This window comes from Artibeus jamaicensis, unplaced genomic scaffold, assembly GCF_021234435.1.
Source record: "Artibeus jamaicensis isolate MK-2021 breed Jamaican fruit bat unplaced genomic scaffold, CSHL_Jam_final contig_384, whole genome shotgun sequence".
In the NCBI taxonomy this organism is placed as follows: Eukaryota; Metazoa; Chordata; class Mammalia; order Chiroptera; family Phyllostomidae; genus Artibeus; species Artibeus jamaicensis.
Window position 1 is genome coordinate 6,839,437 of NW_026521810.1, and position 27,192 is coordinate 6,866,628.

At 48.7% G+C, this 27,192-nt stretch overlaps 1 long non-coding RNA gene across 1 annotated transcript; it reads right to left on the bottom strand.

Annotated features, from left to right (window-relative positions):
- Positions 1-1,129: 1,129 nt before the first annotated feature.
- LOC128627325 (uncharacterized) lies at positions 1,130-15,271 on the bottom strand. The gene is made up of 3 exons (XR_008391489.1): positions 14,657-15,271; positions 3,518-3,579; positions 1,130-2,072 (listed from the first exon to the last, which is right to left on the bottom strand). It is a non-coding gene; the product is annotated as an uncharacterized LOC128627325 (long non-coding RNA).
- Positions 15,272-27,192: the final 11,921 nt, after the last annotated feature.

The following is a 27,192-nucleotide window of genomic DNA, read 5'->3' on the forward strand; positions in this document are numbered from 1 at the left end:
AACAACACAGTGAGTGTGTCACCTGGTGATTGTCCAAGACCATGGACCTCAGAAGCACTTGGCCCAGAAGTCACCTTGGCCAGCAAGGAAGAGTGTGGGGGTTTTCCTTGGCCAAGTACACAGAGCCCTGTCCTAGCAAAGGAGAACCTGTCCCTGATCCATCAGGCCCCAGCCAGGGAGGAGTGGCCACGATGTAGCTGCCAGAGAGGCTGATGGCCTCTAGAGAGTGTCCGCCTTAAACAGAATTGTGTAAGGGCAGGGGTGCTGGACATCCTAGGTCACATGCAGCATGAATGTTCATGGAATGAGGCCCAGCTATAGTCTTAAAAGCTGCATTACAAACCTGTCCCCTGCAGAAGAAACCTGCAGGGAAAGGAATTGGGAGGTCATGAGCCAGGGCACCACGAGGATTCAAATTTCACTAAAGGGCAAACATGAAGCCTCCCAGGGGCCTGAGGAGGGAAAGTCCTGCCTGCGCTCAGTCCACTTGCACATGAGCTTCCTTATCTTTCCACATCCATGGGTTGATCCTTTACTTGTTTTTCCCTATATAGTGCTGATGCAATTCTTGCAGTTGAACTAAAAAACTACGAGTCCCTAATATTTGGGAAAAGAAACCTTGCCAAGAGAGGCAGAAGACGTTTCCCCTTTCCCTAAATCACAGCAGGCAGCCGCTGCCCTGGGGCAGGAAGGGGCCCTAGTCAGGGCCGTACTGAGACTCCCCATTTCAGTGGCGGTTGCTATGCCTGTGCAAGCACCTCCAGCCTCTCAGAGCCAGGTGTTCCAAGGGTCTGAGTCTGTTCCTGACCCAGGTTCATGACTGAAATGAACCTGTCCTTTGAGGAAGGGGGACTTCGACATGCCCCTCACTAGCCACGGAGGCAGGACCAGCCCTTCTGCCTTCTCACATACCTAATAAGCTGATGATACTGCAAGACTTCATAGTCCAAGGAGCAATGTAACAGTCTGTACCTTATTGAAAGGAGCATGGGAAGTGAATGAACCAAACCACAATGCCCAGGTTGTAATAGAACCAGGACTTTATAATAATATTGAATCTGGCCTTTACTATTGTCAACACAAGGTCATTGGCACTGATTCGATGTCATCAAGAATCCCCATTTTGGGGTGCAGTGAAGAGTAAAACTTTATTTGATACAAACAGCTCAGTTGTGATACAGTACAGCTGTGAAACAGCTGGAAAGTGTTTCAACTGTTATGAAGCAGCACAGCAAGCCTATGAGGCAGCCTTTGGGCCACAACCCTCTCCGGCTAGACAGCTGTGCTGTGCTCTGGTCTGTCCCACCTGTTCTGGTCCAGTCCTGTCTGTTCCACTCTGCTCCGGTGAGAGATCTTCAGTGTTTCAGCTCCAGCTGGGGAAATTCAGTCTTCAGTCCCTGGTGGAAAGGGGAAGTGTGTTCTCCTAGCAGTGGGAGGATGACTTATCTAGACAGAAGTCCCCATCCGTGGTCCCTGATTGTCCTCATGCAAATGAAGACTCCAAATTCTTGCAGTCTGGTCCAAAAAGCACTGTCCTGATTGGTCAGAATGGAGCCTCTGATTGGTTGGTGGAGATGCTGATGGGCTATAGCAGCACAGCTCCAACCGAGCAGGGAAACCCTCAATTTTATTGATTGAAACACTATTCCAGGAACTCATTTATAAAAGCTGGCTCAGTTGGCAGGAACACAATGCAGGTGGGAAGTTCAGTGTAGGAGACAGGCAGCTCAATGCAGGCTTCTCCCTGAAGTGTGGCTTGCTAGAAAGACTTCATGTCAGAATGACTGTTAGGCTCTACTCTTAAACTTGAGCCCAGTTAGCCACCAGGACCCCTTTTCTGAAGGTATGTCTTCTTTCTCAGGATCTACATTTTCCTCATTTGATCAGACCCTGTCAACAGTCAGCACTCATCAGCACTCAAGTAGGTCATTTTGTCCTGTGTCAGTGCCAGAGGGGCTTGGCTACCTTCTCTGGTTCCATCTAGTCCTTGGGCGAGACTCCTGTGGCAGGACAGTAGTCCCCAAAGCAACCAGAGCCATGGCGCCCAAGAGATCTCTCAGGCACCTGCCAAACTTGAAAAAAAAAATTACAGTCTCATAAAAGCATCCAGAACAACCTGGGAAAAGTTAAAGAACAAAGGCACTTAGTTCATAAGAGAAATTAGGGGTAACTGACAAAAGGTACTTGGCATCAATAGTAAAGGTTTTAACCATTACACATTATAAACAGAAGAGATACAGTGGCTTAATGAACCACTTATGTTGTTCATACAACCACTACTCAAGTTTTCATAGAAAGTCATAAACATTTGATTACACAGAACATCAATAGCTTGACAATGAAACATATTGGACAAATTAGAATAACAATAAGCAAAATAATTTGCAACTCAGACTTTAAAATAACTCTGAGGAGCCAACTGAAAATGTCAGAAAATTCAACTCGCCATTGGCACTTAGGAGCAAAACTGGGATGCCTCTTGAAGGATTTGGCAAGGTTAAGGAGTTCGGTTGTTTTTAATCTTACCTGGGAAGAAATATTTATCCAGGCACAGCAGGAGGTATTGGCTATGGCACAAACCCCTCCTTGGGCTGTGAGCACAACCAAGGGTGAGTGCCGTCAGAGACTGCTCATGCTAAGGAGTCTAAAGTTGTTTACTGGACTCAACTGGCTCTGGCAGTTGAGCAAGCAATTTGATAGACAGTTCTAGTTAAGTTTTACATCATTATGTCTAGTTGAGCTATACCAAGGACCCCGTGAAAATATAATTTTGGAACAGTGATTACCCCTTATCTCCTGAAAAACCTGCTGGAAATCATATCTCACAGAAAGGTCACCTGAGTTATGTTCATGAACAGAGGGCTTCTCACCAAGGCAGTAATCTACTATTGATTAGGCCTTCTTTTCCGGCTGATGAGAACTGGGAGGGGTGGCTGTTATCATGTTGAGGATTATAAAAAAGGATGTCAAGTGACCCAAAAGGCATTGTTCAGATAGCTACACAATCAAATGCCCAAGGCTGATTTTGTGCCACAGACAAAAATATAACCTGTGGGGGCACAAACGGTGCCTGCAAGGATTTACTCATTTATGAATTCATATAACAGGAAGGGAGATAAGAATGTTTTCCAACCAGGGCACTGTCTGTTTTGAACATTCTTCTAAAAGTGCTTCCCAGTACATTTGAACATTGTGGGTTGAACATTTAGGTTCTAGACAGTGTGGCTGTTTCCACTTATAATGGCATTACAAAGGGCAGTTTCCATAGCCATCAGGACTGACTGATACAGGTGTAACCAGATTGAAGGCATTTACAACTTCAGCTGTGAAAGATAGTTGGGTCTTACCTGGGCTGGGTATGACTGATACATAGGGTGCTTTCGGGCATTCACAGGGGAAAGCTAAAACTCATTTTTGCAATTTAACTCAATTAGTTACAGCAGGGGGATGTTTGGTGCAATCAGTAAAGTTAGGAACAGTTGAAAAAACAGCTAACAAAAAAAAAAATCGGTTTTACCAGAGGTAGTAGAGGCAAGCGTCGAATGGCAATTCAGCATTCAAATGGGTCCCATGAGGAAGCTAAGGTTTGAAAGCATCATGTTATAATACTGTTATGTGAAGGTTTCCCATTTACAAGGGTTACAACAAAAATCAGAAAGGACTGTGTAGTTGAGGGTTAATGATACAGAATAACTAAATAACAACCTAAAACATAGCGAAGGTGACTGGCTTGTTACAAGACAATTACGATCACTAATTTATCCAGAAAAATGACAACTATGAAATAAATATAAGCATTATTTATAGCAGGAGTTGACTTGATTGGCCCGGTCCCAGATTCTGGGCAAAGTCATTAGCTTCAATTACCATCTGTTTTTGTTTGAGTGTTTCTCTGCTCTGGATAACTTTCACCTGAGGTCTTCTATAGGCTGGGGCATTCAATCAGGTGAATGAGGTGCAAGTGTAGGAGCCTTTTAAAATAAAAAACATAGATGCATGTATCAATTCCTATTAACCTTGCAACTCAGGCCAGAGAAAGTCCTTGTGGAGATATCCTTTGTGAACAAACAATATATTCAGGTTATAAATGGTGTTCAATGTATTTGTCTCCTGGGGGTATGCTGTGGAAAGAGTGGTCCACCAGCTTGCATTAATTTTGAAAGCCTTTATAAGTCCTTTGCAATTAGTTAGAATGTCTCCTTAATAAGACAGTTTCATACATTCTTTGATCTAGTCTCATAGGCTTCCAGTAACAATTTTCGGAAAGGCAATTGACATTTACCGAATGATGTTAAGTTAAGCAATAACAAGAAAAGGACTTTAGGGCAAGGCAAATAAAAATTTCAACAAGTTTCACCAATTGAATTTTAACTGTCTTGTGAGTATGTTCTATAAGACCAGAGGACTGGGGATGATAAATGCAATGGAAATGGTATATCAGCCAAGTTTTGCACACCTGATATAGAATTTGTCTAGTAAAATTTCTCTGATCCCTATGGGACTCTGGGGGATTTTCCAAGCAGGAAAAAAAAAAAAACCTCTCTAGAAGTATTTTAGTAACTATTGCAGCTGTTGCCCTTTGACAGGGGAATGTTTCCACTCAATGAGAATGATACCGATACACAGCCTGTCCAGACCACTGGGAGCAGGCTGAGGTCAGGGAACAGGAGGGGCCGCTGGGAGAGGTAGAGCTAGGTGATGGGAATGGGACCTGGGAGCCATTCGTGCAATGAGCCAAGCTCCTCGGAGGAAAGAGGTGAAATGCTCAAGTACTGAGGGCATAAGCTGATCAATGCTTCTGCGGACCACCCAGGGCCCTGGCAAACACATTGAGTTTCGCAGCCAGCACCAGGCTGAACTTCCACAGGACTATGACGCGGAGTTGTCTGAAAAATTGAGCACATGCCTTGCAGATGCCCTGTCCCGCCCCTGGCTGCAGATGCCTTGCCCTTCCTGCTGAGGCTACCCTTGGTGCTGCCTGGGAGGCTGTGCAGGGTCCCAGGGTTCCTTCCTCTGCCAGTGGGCCCAAGTGCAGGTAACTGGCTGCATGTGGGAACTAGGGCATGGGACGTGCAAAGTTGATAGAGTACCATGGGAGTCTCCCTCCAGGCCATGATGGCAGCAGGGGGAGGGTTTTACTCTGAACATGCAAAAGGCTAGCAGGATAACTGAATAAGGGGTTTTGTCCAACCCTTTACCCCTACCCTTTCAGTACCAGATTGGAGGTAGGACCAGGGGAAGGCAGGCATGTGCCATTGAAGTCAAAATGGCAGCAGAGGAGGGGTTGGACAAAAGAGATGAAAGTTTGGAAAGTTGATTGGTCATTTTAGAAAAGCACCTGGTCCGTCCCATACACATAACTAATATAGTACCAGGAGAACAAAGAAATGTGCTTGTCACTCGTTTGATTCACAGTCAGGGCACATGCCTGGGTTTTGGGCCAGGTCCCCAGTAGAGAAGCAACCCCACATGGATGTTCCTCTCCCTCTCTTTCTCCCTCCCTTCCTTTGTCTAAAAATAAGTAAATAAAATCTTTTAACAAAATAAAAAATAAAAATAAAAACTTCACAAGCAAATATAGAAATTTAAATGGTTAGAAGCAAAAAGTAGCTCTTTATTTTTTTTAATTTTTTTTTATTGATTATGCTGTTACAGTTGTTCTATTCCCCCTTTATTTCCCTCCACCCTACCCCCCATCCCCACCATCACCCCCCCTTTAGTTTATGACCATGTGTCTCAAGTCCTTTAGATTCCATATTTCCCATGCTATTCTTGCCCCCCATCTATTTTCTATCTACTGTCTATGCTACTTATTTTCTGTACCTTCTCCCCCCTTCTCCTCCTCCCACTCCCCTATTGCTAACCCTCCTTGAGATCTTCATTTCTATGTTTCCACTCCTGATCTAGCTGTCCTTTTAGTTTGCTTTCGTTTTAGGTGTGGTTGTTAATAACTGAGTTTGTTGTCCTTTCACTGTTCATGTTTCTTTAACTTCTTTTTCTTAGATAAGTCCCTTTAACGTTTCATATAATAAGGGCTTGGTGATGATGAACTCCTTGAATTTGATCTTATCTGAGAAGCACCTTATCTGTCCTTCCATTTTAAATGAAAGTTTTGCTGGATAGAGCAATCTTGGTTGTAGGTCTTTAGATTTCATGACTTGGAATACCTCTTTCCAGCCCCTTCTTGCCTGTAAGGTCTCTTTTGAGAAATCCGCTGACAGTCTGATGGGGACTCCTTTGTAGGTGACTGTCCCCTTATCTCTTGCTGCTTCTAGGATTCTCTCCTTCATTTTAATCTTGGCTAATGTAATTACGATGTGCCTTGGTGTGTTCCTTCTTGGATCCAACTTCTTTGGTACTCTCTGAGCTTCCTGGATTTCCTGGAAGTCTATTTCCTTTGCCAGATTGGGGAAATTCTCCTTTATTATTTGTTCAAATAAGTTTTCCACTGGTGGCTGTGCCTTTCCCCCTTCTGGTACCCCTATAATTCGGATGTTGGAGCGTTTAAAGATGTCCTGGAGGTTCCTAAGACTCTCCTGATTTCTTTGAATTCTTGCTTCTTGACTCTTTTCTGTTTGGCCATTATTTGCTTTCTTCTGGTCCATTCCATTGATTTGAGTCCCAGTTTCCTTTTCATTGCTATTGGTGTCCTGTGCAATTCCATTCATTTCAATTAGTTTCGCCTTCATATATTTGTCTAATTTGTCCGTATAATCAACCAGTTCTGTGAGGACCCTGATCACCAATTTTTTAAACTGTGCGTCTGTGAGTTTTGCTATTTCTTCATCGCTTAGATTTATTTCTGGGGCTCTGAGATCCTCCTGCGCCATTCTTGGTCTGTTCGGGCCCTTTAAGTGTGAGAAGCGGCGGCTTGGATTCCCAGGTCGCTGGGTTGTGACGCTGTATGTGGGGGCGTGGCCAGAGTGGGGAAATGGCGACCCCCTCTGCCACTTCTCACAGCTGGGTGCTGAGGAGCAGTGCCTTAGGTGGTTCACCTGGGCCGGGCCACTCAGAGTCGCTGGGTTATGACGCTGTATGTGGAGGTGGGGTCAGAGCAGGGAAATGGCGGCGCCCTCCACTGCCGCTTGCCGTGGGGACCTGCCGGCCCAGTCCAACCGCCCACTCCCTCGCCTGTCCACCCTCGCACAAATGCGCGACCTCAGTCAACACGCAGCCCCGGGCCCGGCTGTCTCCCCCGAGGTCACTCGCCTGGTTGCTCGCTGGGTCGCTCACTAGGTCTGACCCTGCGCCTGGATTCCGCGGGCCTGAGTGTGTCTGGCCGAGTCCTCCTGTGCAACCCTGCTCCGCCAGCCGCTGGTTTCGCCCCTTACCGGTCAGGCTGAAGAATTTGTTGTTAACGGACTTCCGAAAAGTTCAATTTTCCGTGTTCTGGCTGTGTTTTCTGTTGCTAACATTTAGTTTTCTCTAATCTTGGTTGTGGGAGAAGGCACGGCACATCCACCTATGCCTCCATCTTGGCGGAAGTCCAAAAGTAGCTCTTTAAATGTTAAATTTTTGTTCACCTAAGCAATTAAAGATCTCATGATGCAGATGGAGCACATAAAATCTTTATTTTCCCTTCATAATTTCCTGTTAAGAGCATAACCAATAGTATATATTTTTGTCCTTTTAACAGAAAGATAAATCCAAAGTCTGATTCTGTGTCAGTTCCTTTAGAAAGTAAATAAATTCATTCCAATTTTAGTTTGACTGTACACCAGATTTTTAAAAATATTCCTTTCCCATAAGCTTTCTGCAACATACGCAAGCTTTCTGCAAATTTTAAAACCTTTAAGCTTTTTTCCTATTTTTTCTTTCTTATTCCAGAACAATTATTTACTTACGACAAAATTACTTTATTTTCCTTCAATAAAAATGTATTTCTGGGCTTCCAGCCAAGATGGAGGCATAGGTAGGTATACTTTGCCTCCTTGTACAACCAAAAGAAGGAGCACTATAAATTTAAAAACAAAAACTAACCAGAACTTCCATAAAATTGAACTGTATGGAAGTCCAACAACCAAGGAGTTAAAGAAGAAACATTCATTCAGACCAGCAGGACGGACAGGAAGCCAGGGAGGAGAGGACATGTGGCAAGGTGGCAGCTGGTGGACAGACTGGAATGGGCAAAGCAGCAACTGCAGGACCAGGTGGTCCCACGTTTGCATGTAGATAACCAAGAAGAACAACTGGGGAGTGAGACAGACCGCACAAGCCAGGGTTCTGGTACAAGGAAATAAAGTCTCAAAATCCCTGGCTGTAAAAACCCATGGGGGTTGTGGTAGCAAGAGAAACCAGCCTCACAGGAGTTCATTGGAGAGACTCACAGGGTCCTAAAACATTCACAAACCCACCCACTTGGGAATCAGCACAAGAAGGGCCCAGTTTGTTTGTGGGTATCAGAGAAGTGACTGAAAGCCAGCAGAGAGCCAAGAAAGTGGTTTTGTTCCCTCTCAGACCCCTCCCCCACATATAGCTCCAGGGTGGGTTGTCTCACCCTGGTGAATACCTAAGGCTCTGCCTCTTACAACATAACAGCTGCACCAAGACAAATATATATATATATATATCCCTAATGAAAGAACACATCAAAGCTGCAAAAATAGAACTAAGTGATGAAGGAATAGCCAAGCTATCAGATGCACAGTTCAAAACACTTGTAATCAGGATGCTCCCAGAAACAGTTGAATATGGCCACAAAATAAAAGAAGAAGTGAAGACTATACAAAGCAAAATAAAGAAAAATACACAGGGAACAAACAGTGAAGGGAAGGTAATGGACATAAATCATTGATTTGGAACAAAAGGAAGAAGTAAATGTTCAACCAGAACAGAATGAAGAAATAAGAATTCAAAAAAAAAAAATGAGGAGAGGACTTCCAGCCAAAATGGAGGCGTAGGTGGAAACACTGTACCTCCCTCCTCACACAACCAAATTTAAGGACAACAAAGATTAAGAAACAAAAACACAACCAAAACAGACAGAAAATTGAACTGTACCAAAGTCTGACAACAACGAACCATTCATCCAGACCAGTAAGAGGGATAGAGTCAGTAGCCGGCAGAGAGGGGTTGCAACAGGGGAAGGTGGTGGCTGCTGAGCCAACCCAGGCATGCAGGTGGTGGCTGGCAGATCCCAGGCGTGAGGTGGCAATGGGCAGACCCAGTGAGGGCACAAGGCAGCTGGCTGACCACAGTCACACATTCATACGCAGATAAACCAGGTGAAAAAAACAGTGAGACAGACTGCACAACCCAGGACCCCAGCAACTGGAATTAAAGCCTAAAAGCACTGATTGGAAAAACTTTTGGGGGTTGAGGTGCTGGGGGAGGCTCCCAGACTCACAGGAGAGTTTGTTGGAGAGACCCACAGGGTCCTAGAATATACACAAGCTCACACACCCAGACCAGCACCAGAAGGGCCCAATTTGCTTGTGGGAAGTGGCAGAAGGAACCAAAATCTGAAAGAAAGTGGAAGAAACGCCATTGCTCCCTCTCTGACCCTGTCCCCACATACAGCATCACAAACCAGTGACTGGGTTGACCTGCCCTGGTGAACATCTAAGGCTCTGCCTCTCATACATAACATGCACGAACAGACCAAAACATTATGGCTCAAGCAGAAGAACAGCTCAAAGCCCCAGAGCCAATACTTCTGAGCAACCAAGAGATAGCCAACCTATCAGATGCACAGTTCACAACACTGGTGATCAGGATGCTCACAGAACTGGTTAATTTTAGTCACAAATTAAATGAAAAAATGAAGGCTACACTAAGTGAAATGAAGGAAAATGCACAGGGAACTAATGGTGATGGACAGAAAACTGGGACTCAAATCAAGGGAGGGGACCAGAAGGAAGAAAGAAGCAACCAAATGGAAAAGAATGAAGGAATAAGAATTCAAAAAAATGAGGAGAAGTTTAGAAACCTCCAGAACATCTTTAAATGTTCCAACATCAGAATTATAGGGGTACTGGAAGAGGAAGAGCAACAAGTGGAAGAGTTATTTGAACAAATAATAAGGGAGAACTTACACATCCTGGCAAAGGAAATAGACTTGCAGGAAGCTCAGAGAGTCCCAAAGAAGTTGGACCCAAGGAGGAACACACCAAGGCACATCATAATTACATTTGCCAAGATTAAAATGAAGGAGAGAATTCTAGAAGCAGCAAGAGAAGAGGAGACCATTATCTACAAAGGAGTTCTCACCAGACTGTCAGCGGATTTCTCAAAAGAGACCTTATAGGCAAGAAGGGGCTGGAAAGAAGTACTCCAAGTCAGGAAATCCAAAGACCTACAACCAAGATTGCTCTATCCAGCAAAGCTTTCATTTAGAATGGAAGGACAGATAAAGTGCTTCTCAGATAAGGTGAAGTTGAAGGAGTTCATCATCACCAGGCCCTTATTATATGAAATGTTAAAGGGACTTACCTAAGAAAAAAAAAAGATAAAAAAACATGTATGTTTTTAGTAAAATGACAGCAAACTCATAATTGCTAACAACTACACCTAAAACAAAAACAAAAACAAACTATGCAAACAACTAGAACAGGAACAGAACCACAGAAATGGAGATCACATGGAGGGTTAGCAATAGGGGAGTGGGAGGAGGAGAGAGGGGGAAAAGGTACAGAGAATAAGTAGCATAGATGGTAGGTAGAAAATAGACAGGGGGAGAGGTAAGAATAGTATGGGAAATGTAGAAGCTAAAGAACTTGTCAGTATGACACAAGGACATGAACTAAAGGGGGGATGTTGGTGGGAGAGGGTGTGCAGAATAGACAGGAGTGAAGAGGGAAAATGGGACAACTGTAATAGCATAATCAATAAAATATATTTTTTTTAAAGTTAAAAAGATAAAAAACATCTGTAAAGGAATTTGGACAACATGCAGAACTTGGGCTATCTGAGTGAAACCTTAACCTAGTCCATGTGCCAGAAAATATTTGGATCTATAATTTTTTTGAATTTCATATACTCATACTGTCTGTGTGTTTATATGTGTCTATGTATGTCTGTTATACATATGGTTTATTTCTACTGCTAGACAGTATTGCCAAAATTGATTTGTAAATTCAAATTTAGACTGTAAAGTGGCCCTATTCAATTGGCTTAAAATAAATCAGTGCTCATACAAATTGGAGAAAAAGCAGAAACTAACACAAATGTATTTCAAGTGCATGTGATTTGGGATTAATCTTTAGTAAATAAAAATTAGCTAAAGGATGTTGGTTTAATAAAGACATGGACTCATCCACTGCTCTCTAGCTTTGGAGCTTGCAGACCAGATGGGGAACCGGCATAATAAGTTTGGAGACTTAACGTATCATTTCACAAGAATAGAAGGGTGCAAGATGCCTCAGTTTAAGGTCCAAACACTTGTGATAAAGTATGAAAATGATTGCATATAGAGAATAAGATGTGTGTTTGGTAAAATATGATATGAGACATGGAAATACATTTTTGAATATATTTTATTTTTAAAATATATTTTATTAATTATGCTGTTACAGTTGCCCCATTCCCCCCTCCTTTATTCTCCTCTGCCCTGCAACCTGCTACTACCCTCATTCCCTCCCATCCCCGCTTCCTGCCCCGCTTAGTTCATGTCCATGGGTCATACCTACAAGTTCTTGGGCTTCTCCATTTCCTATAGTATTCTTAATCTCCCCCTGTCTATTTTCTACTTACCATTTATGCTTCTTATTTCCTTAATTTTTCCCCCATTCTCCCCTCTCCCCATCCCTTCTGATAACCCCCCATGTGATCTCCATTCCTGTGATTCTGTTCCTGTTCTGGTTGTTTGCTTAGTTTGTTTTTGTTTCTGTTTTTTAGGTTCAGTTGTTGAGAGTTTTGAGTTTGTTGTCATTTTACTGTTCATATTTTTAATCATCTTCTTTTTCATAGATAAGTCCCTTTAACATCTTCTATAATAAGGACTTGGTGATGATGAACTCCTTTAACTTGACCTTCTCTGGAAAGTACTTTATCCACCCTTCCATTCTAAATGATAACTTTGCTGGATAAAGCAATCTTGGATGTAGGTCCTTGACTTTCATGACTTGGAATACTTTTTTCCATCCCCTTCCTGCCTGGAAGGTCTCTTTTGAGAAATCAGCTGACAGTCTGGTGGGAACTCCTTTGTAGATAATGGTCTCCTCTTCTCTTGCTGCTTCTAGGATTCTCTCCTTCATTTTAATCTTGGCAAATATAATTATGATGTGCCTTGGTGTGTTCCTCCTTGGGTCCAACTTCTTTGGGACTCTCTGAGCTTCCTGGACTTCCTGCAAGTCTATTTCCTTTGCCAGAATGGGGAAGTTCTCCTTTATTATTTGATCAAATAACTTTTCCACTTGTTGCTCTTCCTCTTCTCCTTTTGGCACCCCTATGATTCAGATGTTGGAAACATCTGATTTATAAAGGTGTCCTAAGCCTCTCTTCATTTTTTTCAATTCTTATTTCTTCATTCTTTTCTGTTTGGTTGTTTCTTTCTTCCTTCTGGTCCACACCATTGATTTGAGTTCCAGTTTCCTTCCCATCACTATTGGTTCCTGTACATTTTCCTTTATTTCACTTAGTGCAGCCTTCATTTTTTCATCTAATTTTTGACCAAATTCAACCAATTCTGTGAGCATCCTGATCACCAGTGCTTTGATCTGTCCGTCTGATAGGTCAGCTATTTCTTCTTCATTTAGTTATATTTTTTCTGGAGATTTGATCTTTTCTTCTGTTTGGGCCATTTTTTTTGTCTTGATGCACAAGTTACGTAGTGAGGGGTGGAGTCTTAGGTGTTCACCAGGGTGCGGTAACCCACATTGCTGTGTTGTGACGCTGTATGTAGGGTAGGGGTCTGAGAGGGAACAATGGCTCTTGCTCAGCTCTCTGCCAGATTTCAGTCACTTCCCACCCTTTCCCCAAGCAAATTGGGCCCTTCTGGTGCTGATTCCTGTGTGGGTGGATTTGTGTACACTTTAGGACCTTGTGGGTCTCTCCAACAAACTCTCCTGTGAGGCTGGTTGTCTCTCCTGGCACCTCAACCCACACAGGTATTTTCAATTAGTGTTTTGAGGCTTTATTTTCCCACACTGGAGCCCTGGGTTGCTCTGTCTGTCTTGCTCCCCAGTTTTGCCTGGTCTATCTGCATGCAAATGTGGGACCACCGGGTCCGCCAGCTGTCTTTCGCACCAAGCCCCTCCACAGTCCACCACCCCGCTGGGTCCACCTGCCACCTCCTTGCACACTGTGGTCTGCCAGCTACTTTTTTTCCCCAAAACCTTTTCCACCCCTCTTACCAGTCTGGATGAATGTGTATTCTTTTACTACTTGGTTGTGGGACTTCCATACAGTTCAATTTTTTTCCATACAATTCTGTCAGTACTGGTTGGTATTTTGTTTTTAAATATTTGTTGTCTTTATTTTGGTTGTGGGAGGAGGCACAGTGTGTCTACTGACGCCTCCATCTTGGCTGAAAGTCCCCTTTACAGATGTTTTTAAAATTAAAGAATGCATTCTGTTGTCTCTGAGAGGTTTCAATATCTCTTCTTTAAAGTTCCTTCTTCAGGTGGGCTTACCAACAAACACAAACATCAAATAGAAGGCAAGAGTGCCCTGTAAAGTTGGAAAGCTCAAAAAGTTAAGGCCTGAGTTTTGAAAGAAGGAGATTTTCCTGGAGAGGAAGATTAAAAGATGGCTTCCAAGGTGAAGCCTGAGGCTCCAATGGTGGCTGCCTGCCTAGAGACAAAGGTGGGGCGGGAAAGGAAAGGTGCGAGGGCAGGCAGTTGCTGTCAGTGAGGGGGCGCTGGTAGGGGATCTTCTGAAGTCTTGATTAGCAAACCCAGCTTCAGAGCTGCAAATCCACCAGTCAGAGGGCAAGTTTTCCTGTGACCCCCCCCTTTTGTTTCAGTTTCCTTGGCACCAGGGTCCTTTTTAATTTATCAAGGCATTTACCCAATTTTAGAATTATTTTTTTCTAGGGGAGGCAATAATAGTCTCTTGATTTTATTTATAGCGCTCAAATCACTAGTTTAACATAAAAAGCTCCCACTGTTTCTAGGAGTATGGTGTTTTCTTTGTTTTAATTGAGCACGCAAATAAACAAGCTTTGGGGTTTCAAAGAAACCCCATTTGGGGCAAAAAAGAAAAAAAACCTTGAGATCATCTTGTGTGATTATTGTCCACAGGCCTAGTTAATTAAATTCTCTGGACCATGATTATGGTTCATATAATCAACCAAAGTCTCAGACACTCACCGATTAGTGTGTGAAAATTTAGAGCATGGCTTACCCATTTTGTACTCCTCCTTATGAAAGCATCCTGTTGAGGGCCTGTTAGTGTGATTGTCCTCACAAATCTTATGGGCAAGTCCTAGTCCCCAGCCTAGACCTGGAGCATAGCTTTGCTGCTACCGAAAGCAACCAGGCAATAACCTTCCTAGGTACCAAACGCTACTGAGAAAAGCCCTCCGTGGGGGATGCTCTCTCAGTGCCAAGTACGACTGAGGGATACCTCTCCTCAGCACCAAAGCCAAATCATATGGAGGGGCCCTCTCTGTCTAAACTCATGAACCAAGGTCACCGGATCAGGGTCCCTTACCTTAACTGAATAAAGTCTTGGACCTCATCCATAAGAAGAGAGGCCTTGGATCCCAGAGACTTACCTGAGACACTCAGGTACAGCTGGGAAGACAATTGGAGCACAAGGGGTGTGTGCAAGTCCAGATAGGTTGGTTTCAGGACAGTGGCAGAAAATCGAGTGATCACTTCAGAGCCCCACTCTGGGTGTCCTGGACTGTCAGCTGATGTTCATTGGCACCAACTCAACACCAACAGGAATGCCCAGTTGGGTGCAGTGAAGAAAACTTTCTTCAGTGCAAACAGCTCAGCTGTCATACAGCACATCTGTGATAACAGCACGGCAGTTGGATGGCTCTGGAGTGTTACAGCTCAATTATGAAGCTGCCCAGCATGACCATGAAGGAGCCATGGCTACACCCCTCTCCCTGTGCACAGCTCTACTCTGCTCTCCCTACTTAGGTCTGGACCAGTCTGCTCTACTCTGCCCTGCTCCTCTCTGCTCCAGTGAGACGTGTTCGGGGTTTCGTCTTTGGTGTGTCAGCTCCAGCCAGAAGACAGTCTTCTGTGGAAAGGGACAGTACACGCCCCAAGCCAGAAGGAACCAGACTTGTAGATAAGGATAACTTCCTGGAGGAGGGAGGTGCTGCTGATGCTCATCTTGTCCATAAGGCCTTATCCTGCCCCTGAAACTTTTGCAAATGCAGACTCCAACTCCTACTTTTAATAAATAAACATTGTCCCTTCCATTGACAAATAGGTCTTGGGAAGATTTGTGAGGGAGACTTGGGGGTCATGCCCTCTCTCCTGGATTTCAGGGGTTACCAGAAAAAGCCTCCAATATGGTTCTTCATCTAGAGCAGAAAGAGCTGGCCCAGGGACCCTGAAGTCCCAGTTGCATCCCCACTGGTGATGATGAGGTTGCACTGCCCACCTGGACACTCACTCACGCCTGATGGTCTTGGCCTTGAGTGTTGTGCAGGCCAACTAGGACTGGGGCTCCAGCTGGCAGGACAGGGTGTAACTACAGGACAGAGCAGCACCTGAGAGCTCCTGGGAGCCACACCTCAGGTGTCCTGCCCAGTGTCAGGGGCCCCAGGAGATGCTACACCACAAGGTCTGAGGCTGAGCAGGGAGCCACGGACACAGGTTCTCTGGACTGGCAGGCAGGGAGAGTCCACCCCTGCCCTCGCCCACGTCCTGCCCAGCCTCACCTCCCCTTCTCGCTGAGCCGCTCCAGGGCCCAGAACCAGGCCCTGAATTGCTCCTCGGGCTCTATGCTGTAGAGTTGAGCAGCCTGCTGCAGGAGCACTATCTCCTCCAACACTTTGAGTTCCTGGGGCCCGAGGGAGGGGGAGGATGCAGACACCATCAGAGCAGGGGTGAGGGTGGGGCAGGGGTCTGGTCCTGGGCCTTTGCACACATAGTGCCCTCCTCCCCCTAATTGCACCCAGGCCCTACCTGTGCTCACACATGGGCATAACCTCCTGCTGGAAGTTATCCTTGATGCCCTCCTCCCACCCACAGCCACCAACTGGAAAGGTCTCCCACTTCCACTATTCAATTCTCCCAGGAAATGCCAGATGTGGGGATGGAGCCCAGCAGTGTGCTGACCAGGGTGGCTCTGACTGCCTCTTCCCTCCCCTGCCCCCCAGGGAGTGTCATAGCTGCTCACCTTCCTCTTCTTTGCTGCATATTTCACATGACCCTGCAAGGCAGACGGCCAAAGTTCATCAGAAAGAGTCCCCAGGCCATGACCGCCCCCATGCCACACTTTCTCAGGTGAAACTAGGTCAAGTCCAGGGAGGAGCAGGGACACACACAGACACAGGATTAGGACTCAGGACAGGCTCTGGGCTCCAGGGGAGGGGGACACGGTCCCTACGATGGGCATGCTGCCCCGCTCCCGGGGGTGGCTGCACACTCAGGACTCAGGACTGAGGCCGGGCACTCTCCTCCCAGATATCACTCCTGGTCACCCCAGACCAGGCCCCAGGCACAAACCTCAGGGTAGTCTTGTATGGCAGAGTGCAGCATCCCAAGGTCACTGACATATATTCCAAGGAAGGGAACACACTGGGCAATGGGGGTGAGAGGGCATGAGCTCCTGCTGTCAGGTGCCCCCACTCACCTTCCCTGACAGGCTGACTGCATTAGCCTCCTGGCCCACCCCCAGCTTTCCACAAACAAGAACCCATGACCAATTGGGCCTCCCCTCAATCCCCCTTCCCTCACTCTCCAACAACACCGGGCTGCTCTTAATCCAACCTCAGGACCCACTTTGGGAAAATCACAGGGTCTGTGGCCCCAGGCCCACCCCCAGGGCCAGCCTGCACCCATCTCTTCCGGGCCCTCCTTCTGGTCACTGCTAATGGAAGGTTTCAGGGTCTGTGGGAGCAGGAGGCGGGGCTGCAGGAGAAAGGCCTCCTCCTTTGACCTGGGGGCCTCCAGCTGGGAGGGCAGAGCCCCCTCTCCTCTGACCCCTTGGCACCTCCAGATGGGCTCACTCACTTTCTTCTGCGGCTTCTTCAGAGCTCCCCGGAGGTTCATCAGCAGAGTGGCAAACCTGGAGGGCCGCTTCTGCCAAGGTTCAGGACAGCGTCACTGAGGCCAACTGCCCTCACCCCATGGCACCCCAAAACTCTTGACCTCAGACCCTGAACAACTGACCCGAGTCGGCTGGTACTGATGCTGCTCTGGCCCCAGCACGCTCTGATTCCAGAACACTCCCAGACACAACACTCACTCCTGTGGGACCTGGGGCCTGGCCTCCCTGAGCCCATTCCAACCTCTGCAAAGTGTGAGAGCTCCACCTGGCTCAGGGGCTCTCTTGGGGACTCGGGGTCATGTTCCTGTCAGTGTTGTTCTCGCCCTCTGCCCTGCAGACAGAACGGGTCAGAGAGCTCTGCACAGTCCTTTCCTGCCCTGACCCTGGTGAGCACCCTGTGAGGCCTGCAGCCCAGGACGGTCACCCCCCATTTCACTGCCTAGGAGGCAGGGACCAACAGGGGTGGTGACTGCCTCAGAGGCCCACAGAGGAGAGGCCTCCCTGTCCCTCCCAGCAGAGGCCTTGTCCCACCTGCCCTCACCTCAGCCCCAGCCTCCCTGCCGACCAGAGCCCTGTCCTCAGGGCTCTCAGGTTGTGCCCAAGCCCCCATCTGGGCCACGCCTGGGATGCACAGGGGTCTCGGGAGCCTGGGTGAGCACATCCTGCCCCACCTCACGGGGTCTGTGCCCACCAGGCTGCAACCGAGGTCACACTGGCCTCCACCTCCCCAGGGAGCCCCGGACCTTCCCCTGCACAGCAGTCTTTCTGCATCCACTCAGGAATGGCGCCCTGAAGGTCTCCCAAGTGTCTGGCAGGGCAGGGGGTTACAGGACACTTGGACTCATCCTTGACAGGAAGCTTCTGAGGTCTGTTCAGGAAGGGTCCACTGAGAAGCCGTCAGTGCCCCCGACATCTCTCAGAAGCCATCTGGTCTGTGTTGCCACCCCCTGGACACTGGGGGAGAACCCTGACTCTGACTGACTAGCAGTGAGAGCTCTAGGGGCAGAGCAGGGAGTCACCAAGGACACTGCTCTCTGTCTCTGGTCCTGCAGTCGGGACTGAGGCTGAGCAGCCCTTTGGTTCGCCTGGCAGGTTGGAATCCCCCAAAGTGCCCCTCCCCAGGGCAGGCGGGGTGCCCTCCTCTTGGAGATTTGGTGCAGACTGAGGGGCACCAGGGGTGTGGCTTCCTGATGACGTACTGGGCTGGTTTAGGGAACCAGGTACCCCATCCACCCATTCACCCAACAGCCTGGAAGAAGCCAAGTGCCAGTGGATGGGCCGGCATGGAAGCCAGAGACCCGCTCAATCTGCTGGGTCAGCACCTTTGTGCTGGAGCTGCCCAGGCACCACCAATTTATGCTGTGACCCAGGTCTCTTGCCCCTTGAACTGCCCCCACCTGCCCATGGACCAAACAGCTCCCTCTTCCTGCTAATCAGATGCATAGGGTGACCACTTTCAGAGGATCTTGAAGTGACAAAGTAGCAAAGCCTCACCCCGCACAGTCCACCCCCTCACACCCTGCTCTCTTCCCACACCTCCAGACTGGGCTCTGTGTTCCTGAGCTGCTTGGTGGTCATTCCATCCACGTCTTGAAATAGTTTTCTCAGCACAGCTGAGCTCCTCCTGAGGGTGTGGGAGAGGGAAAGACAGGTTTAGGAAGACTGGGGGGGGGGGGAGTTACAGGCAACTCCTTTGGACAATGGAAGGTTTCACACTGCTCTGGTGAGGGTCCTGTGAGCAGGGAGGTCTTTGTGGGACTGGGGTGGGCCCCCCTATTGGCCATCTGGGCCTCCATCCCCATTTCTACTGGGCAGCTCAGCTTTGACAAGGTTTGGGTTCAACTGGGCACAGGATCGTGTTGCTAGAAAGGCTTGACAATCTCCAGTTGGTTCATGCTGTTCCTGGCATTTAAGGAAACACATTCCTGAAGCAGAGCTGGTGGCCTGAGGTGCCAGGGAAGCTTAGAGACATCATCCAACCCCACAGTCTGTGTCAGCAGGCTGGGCTGCCTCCCGGGAGGTGCCAGCTGCTGAGGGGACACTGGGAGACACCTCAGGGTCCATCCTCTAGTGGGGAGAGGCCTACTCACCGGGAAACTTTCTCCCAGGTGTTCTCTAACCTATGGAGTGGCACGCTCCTGAAGGCCGATATTATTCTGTGCAAGGAAGCCATATTTTTCAGGGTCTTGCACTTCTGGGGAGGGAAGAGATGAGCTGTGAGCTGGGGAGCTGAATTCCTCCCTTCAGTGCCCTCCAGGGACAGCGCTGCTGGGTGGGCCAGATGCTCAGGGGGCACCTTTAGGACCCAAAGGCCAACACTCCCTGAGAGGAGGGTCTTAGCTCAGCCCAAGGAAGGAGCCAGCTAGGAAGTGAGCCCCCCAGCACTGGGACCTGAGACCCAAGGTCAGCCTGCCCCTGGCACAAAGGACCTAGGAAGTGTGCGAGGCCTCAGACCTCAGACCTCAATCCTGAGAGCTGATTAAGCAGGAGGGGCACTCTCCTGGGCTGCCCATCACATACCTGGGCCACCTTAATCCAGTGCTCCACCACTTTGGCCCTGTCTCTGGCCTTCATGCCTGGGTCCCCGAGGCAGGTGGTGGTCACACAGGCGACCAGAGAGTTATACTGTGTGACGGTGGCGCTGACAGTGCGTGCCCGGGGCTGCCTGCCGGGCTTGTTCAGCGGCCAGACTGAGCCCAGGCACTGGTGGAATAGCACCTGCTTGAACAGCTCCTGGGAAGAAAGGAGAGTGTCACCCAGACCTGCCACATGCCAGCTCAGTGTCCCCAATCCCCTGCAGTACCAGGCAGGTGTCACTGGTCAGATCTAGAGCTATGGAAGCTGAGGGTGCAGCCTGAGCCTTGTAGGAGCCTTTGCAATTTATTCTCTGTCCATCAAGGGCACCCATCGGTTGATGACCCAGGACAGAAGGCTGGTGGGAGACAGGAGCATCTTCCCTAGCCCAACCTCAGTAACTCCAGGCTCCAGGATACAGCTCAAGTCTGCTCATCCCAAGGGGGCATCTTCCGGGATCCTGATCATCTGTCTCTTCTGAATCCCCACTCAGTGCACATTCCCCTGTGCCAGCTACAACCACGGGCTTGGTTTGTTTGTCTTCCTTGTGATTAAGTACACATCAGGTGCCTAATAAGTGCTGGTGGAGGGGCGACCCACATACCTGGTTACCCACAGTGAGCTCCCCTCCTCACCTAATGGGCCAGGACCCACCCGGCTTTCTGTGTCATGCTACACTCTGTGCAGCAGGTCCTGAGTGCCCACTGCACTGGGGATGGGGTCAGGTGAGATGGATGCAGAGAAAAGCAGGCAGAATGGGGTAAGTCTATGGTGCGGATGGGCTCTAGGGCACAACTCATCCCAGCCTCCCCTCTGGTCCTAGGGGGGCTGGGACTTCATCCACAATTCACTTTGACCCATGACCTCCTGGAGTGGAAACCACCAGAACTCAGCTCACCCTTGGGAATCAGCAGATGTGTAATATGAGGGTTCTGCCAGGTCCTGTATAACCACAGCTCCCACTTTGCAGAACCAGGAGGCCCTCCTTCTGGATCCCAAGCCACTCACTGCTCCATCTGGTCGGGTCGTGTGTCTCCCTGGTCATTATGAGGAGGTTGGCCTCCAGATGTCGAGAAGACTCGTATGCACTCAGGTCTGGATGGTGGAAAGGACCTGTGAATGATGACTATGTGTGACTCTCTCATTCCCTCCCTCGAACTGAGGACCAGGGATTGTGTCTGCTCCATTCATTCAGTTATGCTAAGTGTCTTCAAATGCACCTGGTGGGTGTTAGCACTTAATACACATTGCCAAGCAAAGGAACTTGGACCAGAACCACCCCAGAGATCTGAGTGGGCCTGGGGCCCCCCGCCACCCCAGAGAACCAGAATCTGGGTACAGCAGAGACAAGGACAAATGTCAGCGAAGTAAATGCCAAACTCCTTGACAGGTTGTTTTCCATGTGCCTTTCCAAACTCAGAAATGCCACAGGCCACTGATGGGTGAGGTTGCTGACTTTTCATGGAGGTGAGAGAAATAAGTGCCATGAACAACCACAGTGTGTCAGCTCCTAGGATCTGCCAGGGCTGTTTTCTAAAGCAGTCACTACAAACACCTGTAAGGTTTATTCTCTACCACGCCAGCTGTCAGAGGAGCACACTGAGGCTCAGACAGACGTGGTGACCTTTTCCAGACACACAGCTAGAGGTGGGCAGAGTCAGCACTGTGCCAAAGAGGGGGCGTGGGTTCACCCAGTAAGCAGCTGGTCCAGGAAGTGCTGGGCTCTGGAGAAGGCCGGGTGGACGGACATGAAGGTGGAGATGTGGCGGATGTATCCACCCAGGAAAACTGGCACCAGGGACGCCGTCACCTTCTCCAGTGTGTGTCCCTGGAGGGCCCGCATCCTGCAGGCCGCCCACAGGTCAGGTGTTAACTCAGGTGCACACTGAGGGGGGACAAAGGAGGGACAGACAGTCAGCAGCATCACTGTGAATCACCAGGAGGACTGAGCTCTGTCTCAAGCTCACCCAGGAACTCCCAGGCCCTCAGGGATGTGAAAAGAGGAGGGACAGGAGTGAAACAAAACAGTTCTAGGTTTTAATTTATTTACTTTTTTTTTTTTTTTTGCTTTGAGAGAGATGGGGGGAGGGAAGGAGAGAGAAAGGGAGAGAAACACCAGGGTACGAGAGACACATCTGTCAGCTACCTCTACCACACCCCCAGCTTGGGGCCTGGCTCGCAACCCAGGCACGTGTCCTGGGGGGGGTCAAACCAGGGCCTTTTGGTTCTCAGGCCCACATTCAGCCCACTCAGCCTCACTAGCAAGGGTACAGGTTCTAGATTTTCAAAGTACCATTTATGTTTGGTGGGGTGTGTATATTTATACCATTGTTACCTTCTAGGCATGTTTTCACTCTGGAACGTCAGACCTCCCTGTATTAATACTCTGTATTAAGAACAATGTCTCTGCAAGTCCTCGACAGACATCTCCATTATAGAGATGAGCACACAGAGGCTTTGGGATGCCAAATGGCTTCTCAGGGTCATGCAGGTCAGAACTAAGAATGGTCCTGCGTCACAATCCCTCCAGCTCGCTCAGACTTCTGACGTGGATGGACAGTGTCTGGGGAACCTTGCCCTCCCCAGTTTAGACTTAGAGCACTGGATAGACATGGCCCATGAAAGGAATGCACTTCAAAACAGACACTTCATTTCTCTTCCATTGACTTGAAAGGGTGTTTGAGACCCTCACTCTGAAGATCCCAAATTCCGTAAAAGAGGGAAACACCTGGGGAGTCTAGACTGGAGAGAGCCCATCACAGGCAGGTAGGCGTGTGGGCAGATAACTCAGGAAGGAACATTCCATGTGACAGGTGAAAAGCTGAGAGATGTATCAAAGTGCCTGGAAGGTGATTGCAAATCAAGGAATGCTGGGATTGCCTTAAACACCCTGACATCAGATTAATAAAAATCAAAATGAGTGAGAAATCCCTGGCCTAGGCTGGGCACAAGGCAGCGCCACCATCAGAAACTGCTGTTGGCACTGTCCCTGCTACGGGCTCTTCCGTTTGGAATCTGTCTGTGACTGTTAAATTTTACATGTGCTTGTCCTTCCACCAGCAGTCCCATCATCCCTGGTCACATATCTCCACCTGGGGACAGTGTATACTATGGCCTGAATTGTGTCACTCAAATTTGATGACTTTGTAACCCCTAGAACTTCAGAACATTACTGCTTTGGACTTATGGTCTTTAAGGAAGTAATATAGTTAAGTTCACTGGGGTGGGTCCTAATCCAATATGACTGGTGTTCTTTGAAGAGGAGGGAAGGCACATGTGGCACAGAGATGAAAAACAGCCATCTACAGCCAAGTAGAGACCCCTTTGGAGAAAGCAGCCCAGCCGACCCGCTCATCGCTAATGTTTAGCCTCCAGAACTGTGTGAAAATGAATGTGTGCTTCACAGCAGAGCACAAGCACATCTGCACGTTGCTGTTCTGCTGTGCTAGCTACCCGGCCCAGGGGTCCTGGGGAGCAGCCAGCCAGCTCCACCGTCAGAGCTCCCACAGGACATCACCCAGGAGCTGGTCTTCGGGTTCAACTACCCCACCTCCCCAGGCAAGGGAAAGGTGCCACCTGACGTGGCCCTGTGTCACGGCAGCCCGAGCAAACCGACACAGTCCCCTGGGAGACACTTCAGAGTTTCCCGCAGCACTGCTGAAATGGCACCTGAGTTGAATTACACTGAGGTCCAACAGCACTGAAAGGTTGCGTTGCTGAGGCCAATCTTATGGAATATAATGTCCTCCTTCATGGAAATATTATGAACACACGTGAGGCCACAGCTCCAGGCCTGGCAAGGCCTTGTGATATGTTGTGTGGATGACGAGTAGCAGAGAAACATAGAGAAGAGCGTCATGCCACCCTCCCCTTGTCCGTGAACAAACCATGATGATACGTGTGAGGATGTGTAGACTTGGAGACAGTTTGCAAGGACAGTGGAGCTGACTGCTCCCCTGGATCCCTGGGCTGGGCAGATAAGACAAGAAAACAGCAAAATGCAGATGTGCTCGTGCTCTGCTGTGAAGTGAAACAATGCACTCTTTTCTCTAATATTCCTAGGAATTCGAGAGGAGTGTCTCTACCACCCGTGGAGCTGGTGGGGGCAGCAGAGGTCCAGGCTGCATGTGCATGGGACTATGGAAAAGCTCTCGAGGCCCCTGGGGGGGGTCCCCAGATTTGAATCTGGGCTTTCAGCCACCCCAGTCATTTCAAGGTCAAGGGTGTGGAGACCCCTTTGGGCCAGCTCTCACTTCAGTGCACCAGATGATGCTGGTGGCCAGGAGCACCTTCCCCTTGCCCAGGGAGGTGGGATAGTTGAATCCGATGACCAGCTCCTGGATGATGTCCTGGGGGAGCTCTAAAAGACAGAGCCCAGCACTGGGCCAGGAAGCATTGGGGACCGTCCACACAATCTGCGGCCCCTTGTTACAGCAGACCAAACAAACTAGTGCACAGTCTGTCGGGAACATGGCTGGGGCATCCCCTGCAGCACCGCCAAAATGGCAGCCGAACTGAATCCTGTCAAGGTCCAACAGCAGTGAAAGGCTGAATCACTGAGGAAAATGACCTCCTTCATGGGATGGAGATGAGTAAGGCCACCGCTCCTTGCCTGGCCAGCCTACAATGGTTTGCTGTGCTCTGTTAGATGACAAGTTGCAGAGAAATGCATCCAATAACTTAATCCCACCCCATTTTTTGTACAAACCACCCTATCAAGTGTGATGATGTGTAAGCTTGGAGAAGGTCTGCAAGGACATGGAGCTGACTGGTCCACAGCATACCTGGGGCATGTTAAAGTCTAAACTAGCAAAATGCAAAGGAGCATAAAGGTTTTTCTCTTCTATTCCAACAAATATGTGAAGAGTCTATATTTCTACCCTATCAGGAACCATGTTATGGATGATGTATTCCTGCTTTCCACAATATTTTTCATTACAACCAACTTCCCGGAGCTGCCCAGATGTTGCAGTCACCCTGACACCCATCTGGAAGGACATGTGCTGGACCTCCCTTGGGGCTGGAACTCAGGCAGCCAGCTCTCACCCGTCGCCCTCCAGGGCATGGGAACTTGCCTAGTCTGCTCCAGGGGCCTGGGGCGGACTACGCTGAGGCTGGGTCTGCACCTGAGGACAGGGGAGAGGGTAGAAGTCCATGACGGCCTGGTAGGCACGGTTATATCGGGTGTTAGAACTGTGATCTGGAGAAAGCTGAGACCTGGCATCAACCAGCTATAGGACCTCTACCCCTAAGATTCAAAGATGCAGCCCCAGATCTCAGGAGAGTGCACCTTCTTGGTGGTTCAATGGAGTGTGACCCAGGGATCCCAGCTGAGGTCTTGGGAAAAAAGCCCAGTAAGTGACTCACCTGTTCTGGGACCCTGCCCCACTTGCTAACTTTCAGGGCAGTGGATCAGAGGACACTTAGGCTGCAGAACAGAGACAAACCCAGTCAGAACATCCAAACGCTTATCAAGCAACCCCTCCTCCCAAGCTTCAAAGCACACAGGCACCTTGGGCCCACACACCCCTCACACACGTTGTCACTGAACCCCAGATGGTGGCTGCTGGGAAGATAACCTAGCACCTTGAACACATCTGAAGACGGCAGAACAGCACGTGTCCACTGTGATGGGGCAGACGTGACAACGGGATTCCTCACACAGACTGCAGTGCCCACTTTGCTGGAGTTGCTGGCCCTCTCCTTTGTGGGCTGTGAAGGAGCAAGTAAGTGGTGATGCTGGGGAGCCCACAGGGCAAGGAGATACCTGCGGCCTTTTGGAGCTGAGGGTGGCCTGCAGCCCACAGCCAGCAAGAGATCCAACTTGTCAGTCCTACAGCTGCAGGGAACTGAATTCTGCTCACAACCAGAGGCTCGTGTCTCCTTCCCTCACAGACCCTCAGAGGAGACCACAACCTCAGCCAAACCCTTGTGAGACCTGAATCAGAGGAACTGCTTATGCCATGGCTTGTTCTGGCCTGTAGATGCTGTCCAACAGTCACAAATGTGTATCTTCACTAGGTTATAGTGATAGTAGCGCTCCACAGCAAGAAATGACTAACACACATCCTTTATGAAACTAGGTTCTGAGTCTTTAGTTGACTTTTACAGAGGAAACTTAATACTGGAGAGGAATGCTCAATCATAATACAATTTTCTGAAAATGAAAGGTATACATTTCCATGATGGGAGACAGTTCTCCAGGGGTCCCTCCCAGTTCTGCTTGTCTTGTCCCTCACTGCCTGCCCCTGTTCCTTTGTGTGGAGGCAGCACCCTTGAAAGACAGTGTCTGCCTCTGCAGCAAAGGGCAGGCTGGCTTATGGCCTCAAAGGATAGGGATGGTTTCTCCATTTCAACAAAGAGCAGACATTCTCACCGCCCATTACTAAAGATGTGAGTTTCCTAAGCTCACTGCTCCTTTGCTGTGATGCCACCCGGCGTGTATGCAAACGGCATCTGGCCTTATTCACATCACCCTGTGAGAATCGGGGCTCAGAGAACTGGCACCAAAATGGTGACCTCCATTCTGTGACATGAGTAATAAAAAATTCTCCTTTCTCTCTGACTGGAATGGGGCAGGAAGAATGGAGCAAGCAAAAGAAAAAAAAGAAAAGACAGAATTCTGGAGGCCAGGGCAGGTATAATCAAGGACCAGGTTGCATACTTAACAGTGGGCCCGAATCCAGGGCCCAGCCCTGGTCAAAGATAAGACGCAGAACTTCTCAGGAAGGCAGAGTTGTCCTGTGCCCACGAGCCTTGGTATCACAGTAAGGCAGGCTGAGGGAGAGACCATGGGCTGCTCATTTCTGCTTCATAGTCTCATGCCAGCAAGGATCTCTTGGCGTAGTTTTCCCCCTTGGGCTCACATATGCCAACTGCCATTAGTGGCTCCATCTCTGAATCCAAGATGGCACACGTGACCTTCCTCATCCTGGGCCATAGGGTGAAGCTCCAAGTCCTTGGCCACAGTTCAGGGAGGAGAGCTTGATCTATGTTGGGCAAAAGAGACTCGTCCGGTCTGTAAACAAGAGCTTAGTGTGAGCCTGAGGCTGCTGGTGACATAGAGAGAAATCACGGCTTCACACCATTGTTTGTGTCCCTGGATCCGGCCAAGGCACCTTGTCAGCTATGGGAACCAACACATTCTGCTGAATTAAGATATTTCCATTAAGAGTTCTGCACCTGGCAGCTGTGAGCACTCTGACAGTACCGTGGGATTGCAGGCCCTCCCAGGCAGGATCCATCCAATCCCCTCCAAAGGGGACTGTCACCTCTGCTCAAAACACCAACTCAGTGTTCCCCAAAGACTGTTTCTTTTCTGCTTTCACACCACTGATTACACTATTCTCTCATGAAAGCCTGCCCATTCCTCAAGGCCAAAATTATGTCTCTTCCCTCAGGAAGCTTTCCTGGACCATTAGTTTCAAGGGGCATCAAGTGCCATGTGTCAGGTTTCTACCTTGTCAGGTTTCCCTTCTGCGGACAGTGGGACTGGAAGGC